Source organism: Vigna unguiculata, chromosome 11 (assembly GCF_004118075.2).
Source record: "Vigna unguiculata cultivar IT97K-499-35 chromosome 11, ASM411807v1, whole genome shotgun sequence".
Taxonomy (NCBI): domain Eukaryota; kingdom Viridiplantae; phylum Streptophyta; class Magnoliopsida; order Fabales; family Fabaceae; genus Vigna; species Vigna unguiculata.
Window position 1 is genome coordinate 16,481,688 of NC_040289.1, and position 9,179 is coordinate 16,490,866.

Consider the following 9,179-nt stretch of genomic DNA (forward strand, 5'->3'; position numbering starts at 1 on the left):
GAAAATTAAAAGATGCACCGATTAAAATGTTAGCAAGGAATCAAAAAAAAGTGTTGGAACAAAAAAAATGGAACCTAAAAACACATATTCACCATTGAAGCAAGGATTAATACAATTTGAATCAACAAGATTCATGTAGCCTCAATGACAATCAGTAGAAAAGGAAGGAAACATGAAGAAATAACAAAAAAAAGATGAACAATACGAAAATGAAAAGAAAAACACTAGATATGGAAGGAAACCTTACTCAAACCAACACAAATAATGAACAATGGCTTGAGTGGCTATAGATACCAAAATGGTGAAGCTCTTGGTACAAAGAGGCGCAATTGGATCTTTTTGAGCATGCCCCTTATTATTGGGCCTCTTGGTGGGCTTTAGGATTGAGATGCATGTGGGCCATGGATCGGGCCTTGAGCATGATTTGGGCCTAGGCATTGGCCCAAACTATAAGCCTTGTTGGCCCTAATTATGTTAATGTACAATTATACATTGAAAAGTTAATTGGCCCTAATTATGCCACATGGACATTAGATGTCCGATTATGGCTTAAGAGTTAGAGGTATCTTGATCATCTTGCCCCGAAAGCACCTACTCTTATTCTTGCTGAGGACGACCGTTGAGAAACCATTGATGCTCAATTATGTGTGGTTTTCAAGGGTACTCTTGATCCTTCATTAAAGCAACTCTTTCGTTCCTATGAAACATGTAAGACCCGGGAATATTTAAATAATTAAATTAATAATTATTTAATAAATGCGGGTAGTAGAAGCCTTTATGGCATTTAATGCTAAATGTTGTGACGTGGAAAAGTACTAGCTCAAATGGTTGAGAGTACTTGGTTTGTGTGACAGGACTTGGGTTCAAGTCCTATGTATGCCAATTGTGTGTTCTTTGAGTTATATTAATTTTAATATGCAGGATTATGTTAGAAATAACATAATTATAGAATTTGAGGAATTAACACGAACATGACTGGGTTGAATTGGTTATGCTTTGATCTTGGAATTTTAGGGGTGTGTGTTCAAATCCTACTTAAAACGAAATTAATCCCTTGATTTTTGCTAATATCATTGTGCCTTGCATGTGAAAGGGTGGGAAAACCCTAGAGACAATGGGCATCCAGGAGGGGCTGAAAAGTCACTAAGTAATGGGCCTTGAGTAGCAATCAAACCATCACTAAGTCTAATTTCGTTTTCTTTTTATTAGTCACAATTAAGGGTCATATAAAAGGGTAAAAACAAAGCAATTAAAGGGTTTTAGAGACTGAAAATCGTGAGAGAGAAGGAGCACAAAGTTGAGGGAAAAAGGTGAGTTGGGGATTGTGAATAAAACTGCATTGTCTATTTTGGGAGAGGAAAGGAAGGTTTTGGGTACCACAAAGCCAAAGTTGAGCAACCATTAGAAGCAAGGATTTCCAGGTTAGGGGAGCTCTATGTTTTCATTTTTAATTTTCACGAATGAATTGTGTAAAATGTTGCTTGTGTGCCCTGAATTTTAATGCTCTATGTGTTTGGGTTTGGAATCTTGTGGGTTTTGTGCACTGTATGATTAACCCCTTGAATGGTGTCTGTTTAGGATAAGGGTTTTTTTGCAATGTATGATTGGGTATGGCCTCATCTCTGGTTTGAGAGTCGAATTGGGGAATTATAACATGTTCTAGTGAATGATTTGTAAATAATGTACCGTTAGGTGATTTGGTAATGAGCGAATTGTGTCTTGGCATGGTTTTGTGGTTTAGAATTGTGTTTTGTGTGCGTAACAGTGAAAATGATGAAGGATTATCTTGTTTTCTTTTAGAGTTATGAATATGGTGAAGTTGTTTAAGAAAGCTTTTTGAAAATTCCCACTGGATATTAAGATAGCATGCTATCTAGATGTGAAGGTTCATTTCTCAAGCTCATGAAAGGAAGAAGAGAGTTGGATTCAAGCTTAAACACACACAGCAATAACAACACTAAAGAGCAAAATGAAAGAAGAAACAATAAAAATGGAAAGCATAGAAGATGAAGAATGGAAGAAGCACGCCACTCATAGGGGGGATCTAAGCCAACCAAGCCCTAGAGATGAGTGATGGTGTCGCCACTTGCAAGCAAGATAAGGCAAAGGTGAGTTCACTTCTAGGAAGGAGAGATCACGAAAATTGGTGGTTGAATGCACAAAGTTTATAACAAAATGATCAACGCTTTTACAAGACAAGGAGCACCCTTTAAATAGGAGTTCATAGGGGTCCTTTAGCAAATACAAAAACATGAAAAAGGATTAACTAGCAAACCCTAAACCTAATGTGAGAGTGAGTCTTGGCCAAGTGAAGGGAGATGATTGGTGGAGGCATTCCCATGAGGATTCTAGGCCAAAAGAGGAAGGAGACCAAGTGACCTTCTAAGGGATAAACCACAAAGGCAAAAGGAGACAAGGTACATGTCTACTTTTGCTTTTGCTTTATGCTTTTTGCTTTCCTCTCTCTTCCACTTCATCCAAGTGCTCCAATCACCAAGTGCCACCTAGCCATGCTCTACTTTCTCTTAATTACCTACAAAACAAGACAAACAAGGATTAGCATGTTGGTTTAAGTTAATCTAATCTTGGTCAAAGGTCAACTTTGGATCAAAGTCAACAAGTCAACCAAAATAAATCAACTAGAAACCAACTTAGGGAATTCAAACTAAAGTAATGCAAAACAAAGATAAAGGTGATGGAATAGAAGACTCCCCTCTAGACATGCTTCTAGTGATCCTTCTTGAGGGAGCTTCTAAGGAGGTGGTCATGCCTTCATCAGAAAATGTCTGGTTTTCTCGCCCAAGCAAGCCAGGCTCGCCCAGGCTAGAAAACCAGAGACGTGAGAATATTGGTACGCTAACATCTCGCTCAAGCAAAGGCTCAGAGTTTTGGGCGACAGGTTATCTCGCCTAAGCGAGAAATCGAGAATTGTGGTGCTTGAGTTGGTGCATCTCGCCCAGGTGAGAGGTTCCCGCCTAAGCGAGAACTCGAGTTTGATTTTGTGGAGTGTTTAACTCGCCGCCTAGGCGAGGGTGTTGATGTTAGGCGAATGGGGGGCTCGCCTAAGCGAGACAGGCTCGCCTAAGCGAGACTTCGTAAATGAGTCATGAAGCATGCTCGCTCAGGCGAGGAAGCTTAGCTTAAGCGAGACAGGCCTGGTCGCTTCAGCTAAGGCTTTTAGCCCAAGCGAGTTTAGTGCAGTTTATGTGTATTGGTTGTTCGCTTTGATGAAAAGTGGATCAGGAGATGCTGTGCCATGAGCGGGTAGGTTCATGGATGGTGGATAACATGTGATGGTATGAGCGGGGAGGTTCATACCCGATTACTCTCCTGTGGGGATACGAGCGAGGTAGGTTCATATGTTCCGTGCTCACAGTTAAGAGATGCTGCGTGTGGGGAGGTACGTAGCTTGTGGATCACATGTGTTCGTAGAGGCAAGACCACGAGCGGGCAGGTTCGTGTGAGCATCAGGAATTCTGAGTCCATGACTAACTTTGTTGTATGTTAGTGATTAAAAGGCCTTGGGGTATGTTGAGAATGTAACCAAGATATAGTTATGATAATAATTGTGGGATATTTTCTATTATTTAATTTATGTTATATTTTTTATATATTGTTGAGCTCACCCTTTCTGTTTGTGCTTGGCGATGATCGTGTAATTTTACACGGGAGCAGTTGATGATACAGGTAATGCTGCTAACACTCGAGATGGAGAGAGGGACTAGCTGGGAATTAGAGCTAGGGATTTACTATGTTTTAAAGTTTTTTTGGAACTTGTAATAACTTTTGGAATTTTTTTTTTTGTATTAAATGATTGTCGCTTTGAATATTAAATTTTGTTTTGTTTCCGCGGCAGAAATTGATAAAGCTGTGACGTTCAAGCTTCTTTTTATATCTTTAAAAATTTATTTAAGTAATATCTTTTAGGGATTTACAAAACACGTGCTGAAATCTAGGAGCATGCCAAGTTATTATACACCAATGATACTCAACATCTTCATGGTGTCTGTTCTAAATTTGCAGATCTTATTTCCTCTAAACATCAAGACTCTATGACTGATTATATGGACAAAATTCATGCTCTTTTTCATGAGTTTAATGAGTTATTGCCTCCTTCGCCCGACCTTTCCATGGGGATTGAGCAACGCTAAAAAATCTTCATGCTTGGAGCATTACTCGGGCTTGCTGATAAATATTCACATATTTGTGATCAAATTTTGGGTTCCCCGGTTGTCCCCACCTTTACTTCAACCTGCTCTACTCTTTTGCGTGTACCAGAACAACCCAACACTAAATGTGAACATTGTGGCAAGCTCGGTCACAAGATTGACAAGTTTTATGCATTACATGAGTGTGAACATTGTGGCAAGCCAGGTCACAAGATTGACAGGTGTTATGCATTGCATGGTCGTCCTCCTTGCTCTACTGTAGTTGTTCAGACCAACCTTTCCCCACCTTCGTTTACTGGGGATCCTCCTTCTTCTGTTTCATCCGATACACCTACTATGTTCAACAAATTTCTCAAATGGTATAAGGATCAATAGTCTTCTAGTTCCACTACATTTGTCGCTCACACAGGTACATCTTTTGTTGGTATGACTCGATCTTCTTCTCCTGGTCCTTGGGTTTTTTATTCAGGAGCTATTGATCATATTACTAGTAACAAATCTTTGTTCTCTTCTTTATCCTCTCCTAATCCTTTACCTTTTGTTACACTGACTGATGGTTCTAGAGTCTCATCTCATGGTGTTGGCACTGTTAAACTTTTCCATTCTTTAACCATTGATAATATTCTTTATGTCCCCAGGTCTCCTTTTAACCTGTTGTCCATTAGTCGTCTAACTCGTTCTCTTGATTGTGTTGTTTCTTTTACCAACAATTTTATGTGTTTATAGGACTGGAGTTCGAAACAGGCGATTGGCGCAGGATGTGAGTCTCATGGTTATTATCATCTTCGTCCTTCTACACACGTTGGTGCAGTTATGGAGTCTCTATCTCTTCTTGATGCTCAGTTAGGTCATTCAAGCCTTGCCAAGTTACAACAGCTTGTCCCTACCTTGTCCAAGTTATCTCGTTTGGTGTGTGAGTCGTGTCAATTAGGCAAGCATAGTCGTACTTCCTTACCTCGTAGTGTCACACGTGATGCTTCGTCTCCTTTTGCCTTGATTCACTCTGACATTTGGGGTCCTAGCCGCGTTAAGTCTACTTTAGGTTTTCAATACTTTGTTACTTTCATTGATGATTATTCCAGATGTACTTGGGTTATTTTTAATGAAACATCATTCAGAATTATTTCATATCTTTCAATCTTTTTTTAATGAAATTAAAACTCAGTTCGGTGTTTCTATTAGAGTTTTGCGTAGTGATAATGGCCGTGAATATCTTTCTCATTCTTTTAAACAATTTAAGGCTTCTCACGGTATTTTACATCAAACTTCTTGTGCTTATACCCCTAAACAAAATGGTGTAGCTGAACGTAAAAATAGACATCTTATTGAAAAAACTCTCACTCTTTTAATTCATGGAGAGGTTCCTGAACATTTTTGGGGTGATGCTATTCTTATTGCCTGTTATCTCATTAATTGCATGTCTTCTTCGGTTTTAATGAATAACATACCTCATGAACCTCTTCATCCTTTACCTCTAAGACTTTTCGGGTCTACATGTTTTGTTCCTAATTTCAGTCCTGGTCTTGACAAGCTTTCTCCTAGATCACATAAGTGTGTTTTCTTTAGGTTTACAAGATCACAAAAAAGATACAAATGTTTTTCTCCTTTTCTTAACCGTTATTTTATGTCTGTAGATGTCACTTTTGATGAGTTCTTCCTTTATTTTAAAAGTCAATCTTCACCTTTGACTCCATCCAATCCTGACAACTTTCCTAGTACCTTTAATGTTCCTATTGTTTGTGACCCTTTTATTGTGTCTTCTTCACCATCGGTTCCTGTTCCATAGTCAACTTCTCCTCCACCACCTCTTCAGGTTTATAGTTGCCAAAACTGATCACAACCACCACCATGTGACTCCACTCAAGTGCCAACTACTCTGTCTCCTCCGGCTCTAACACTTGAGTCTGACCTTCCCCTTGCTCTCCGAAAAGGTATGCGTTCTACGCATAATCCCTCTCCCCATTATATTGCTTTGAGTTATCATCGATTGTCATTACCTTTTTATACATGCCTTTCCTCTCTTTCTTTTGTGACCATTCCAAAAAATTTTCATGAAGCTTTAGCCCATCCTGGTTGGCATCAGGCCATGACAGATGAACTAAGTGCTCTTCATAATAGTGGAACATGGGAACTAGACTCGTTATCGTCTGCAAAATCTGTTGTTGGTTACATGTGGGTGTTTGCTATCAAAGTTGGACCTGATGGTACTATTGATCGCTTCAAAGCTCATCTTGTGGTCAAAGGTTATACACAATTTTTTGGGTTGGATTATGGAGATACCTTTTACCTCGTGGCAAAGATGGCTTCTGTTCGTTTATTTATCACCATAACTACTTTTCAACAATGGCCTCTTTATCAATTGGATGTTAAAAATGCTTTCCTCAATGGTGATTTGAAAGAAGAAATCTATATGGAGCAACCTCCTGGGTTTGTTGCTTCGCAAATCTTTTGAGATGGTGTGTCGTTTTCGCAAATCCCTATATGACCTAAAACAATCTCCTAGGGCCAAGTTTGGAAAGTTTAGCAATGTTGTTCAGCAATTTGGTATGACTCAGTGCGAAGCAAATCATTCTGTCTTTTATCAACACTCGAGTGCTGGATGTGTTTACATGATAGTATATGTTGATGACATCGTTCTTACATGGAGTAACAACCATGGCATCTCTCAGTTGAAACATCTCTGTCACCATTTTCATACATAAGATCTTGGCAAACTCAGATATTTCTTGGGTATTGAGGTGGCACAGTCCAATGATGATATTGTTATATCTCAGAGAAAGTATGCCATGAATATTCTAGGGGAAACTGGGTTGGTGAGTTCAAAGTGTGTAAATGATGTGAACCATAACAAGCAAGGAAATATACAAATAGAGTGTAGAACACTCTTGTAGTCTAATAGTTGCATGGAATCAATGGAGAAACACAATATAATAGACAATGAACGGTAAATGTGAGAGAAAAACAAAAAAAGAAGAAGAAGATGATGATGAGAACAAGACGGAAAATGAAGGAAACACAAGATTAGGAAAGAACCTTACCAAACCTTGAGAGACCATGGTTTGATGGCTCTTGATACCATTATGGTGGAGCTCCAAAGGTGCATGAAGAGCTCCATGGGCAGCGGAAATGGATGAAGGAATGGAGGCAAGTTGGAAGGCACTTGCAAGCAATGGAAGGTGAAAGAGGTGATAGGATTTCCTAATCTATGCTAGCCTAAGGAAGGTGGCTAGAGGTAGAGAGAGGAAATCTCTAGAAAGTGGTGACTCTCAAAGGCAATAGAGGGAGGAGTGCTCTCAACTCAAGTTGCATCTATTGCTTAAAATTTCAAGAGTGACTACAAATGAGTGAAATTTTGGCTTTTATATGAAGCCATTTACACATGAGAAAGGAGAGCCATTGGATGGAGTGAGCCTTGATCTTGGCCCTTAGATCAAGCTTGGAGAAGGAGACAAGATCACGTCCCTTGGATCTTGGCTTGAAGAACAAGAAGGATTCTTAGCCTTTAGATGTGATGACCAACCTTAGTCAAACCATGAAGCAAAGGAGCCTCCTTGTCTTCATAATCTCGGCCATGTATGAAGAGAATTGGGCCGAGCCCAATTTGAACCCATCCTATGTTCCTTTCATGTCTTATGTATTATTGGAAAGCAAAGCCCAAACAATGGCCCAATTTAAATCTACACTACTAGATTTACATGCACTTCTTCAAGTCTTTATGATCTCTTTGGCCCATGTAAAGAATGTGAGAAGCCCATTGATTTTGTGATCATATAATGAGAGGCCCTTTTGAATTATTTTCATCATTGATCTTGTAATTGGGCCTTTTAATGGGCTTGGGCTTGGGCTTGGGCTTGAAGGTGCAATTGGGCTTGGTGGGGTCACATCATATTTTGTACATTTTGTAGTGCTTTTGAGTGCTCTTTGTTATTCTAATTGATTCCTTGATTGTGTACTCTATATTGCCTTGAGTTTGCCTTCATTAGAAGTGGAATTTATTCCCTCAATTTGGCACAAAATTGCAATGAGTACAGTGGTTGTTTTTGAGCATTTTTTCTTCCCTGTTTTCAGTTTTTTTCATCTATTCTTGCATTTTAGGTTCCTTTTGTGGTGTTTTCTTTTATTTTCCAGCCTTTAATTTGTTGCTTGTCATATCTTTCCTCTCTTTCTAGTCATGTTTCATTTCAATTCTCGTTGGTTTAGCATTTCTAATTAGCTTTTCTTACTTTCTCCTTTATTTGGGTTAATATACTTGACTCTTGGTTATTGGTTCTGTTGATGATGCTATGAAGTTTAGAATGGTTTCTATGACTTGGTAGCATCTTAGGTGGTGGATATTAAAGTACAATTTTAGCTTGTGTGCTTACCTTTTTCCCCACCTTTGAGATTTTTGGACCTATTCATTTGAGAGAGTGTGTGTGCTAACTACATTGCTTCGAATAGTTTTCTTGGTGCTTTGATTGTTTGGTGCAGGTTTGGTGGTTGTTTTGGCCTTAAAACCGAGATTATTGTTGTTGATTTGCACTTCCTTTTGGTGGCCTAAGGTGCTTACAAGTGCCTTACTTGGTGGTGGTCTATGTTCAAATCAAAAAGAGGCTATAAGCCAAGCTATTGGCTCTCGGTTTTTGATGAAGGATTATCTTTTTTTCTTTTAGTTTTATGAATATGGTGAAGTTGTTTAAGAAAGCTTTTTGAAAATTCCCACTGGACATTAAGATAACAAGCTATCTAGATGTGAAGGTTCATTTCTCAAGCTCATGAAAGGAAGAAGAGAGTTGGATTCAAGCTTAAACTCACACGGCATTAACAACACTTAAAGAACCAAAATTAAAGAAGAAACATTAAAAATGGAAAGCATAGAAGATGAAGCATGGAAGAAGCACGCCACTCATAGGGGGGGATCTAAGCCAACCAAGCCCTAGAGATGAGTGATGGTGCCGCCACTTGCAAGCAAGATAAGACAAAAGTGAGTTCACTTCTAGGAAGGAGAGCTCACGAAAATTTAATGGTTGA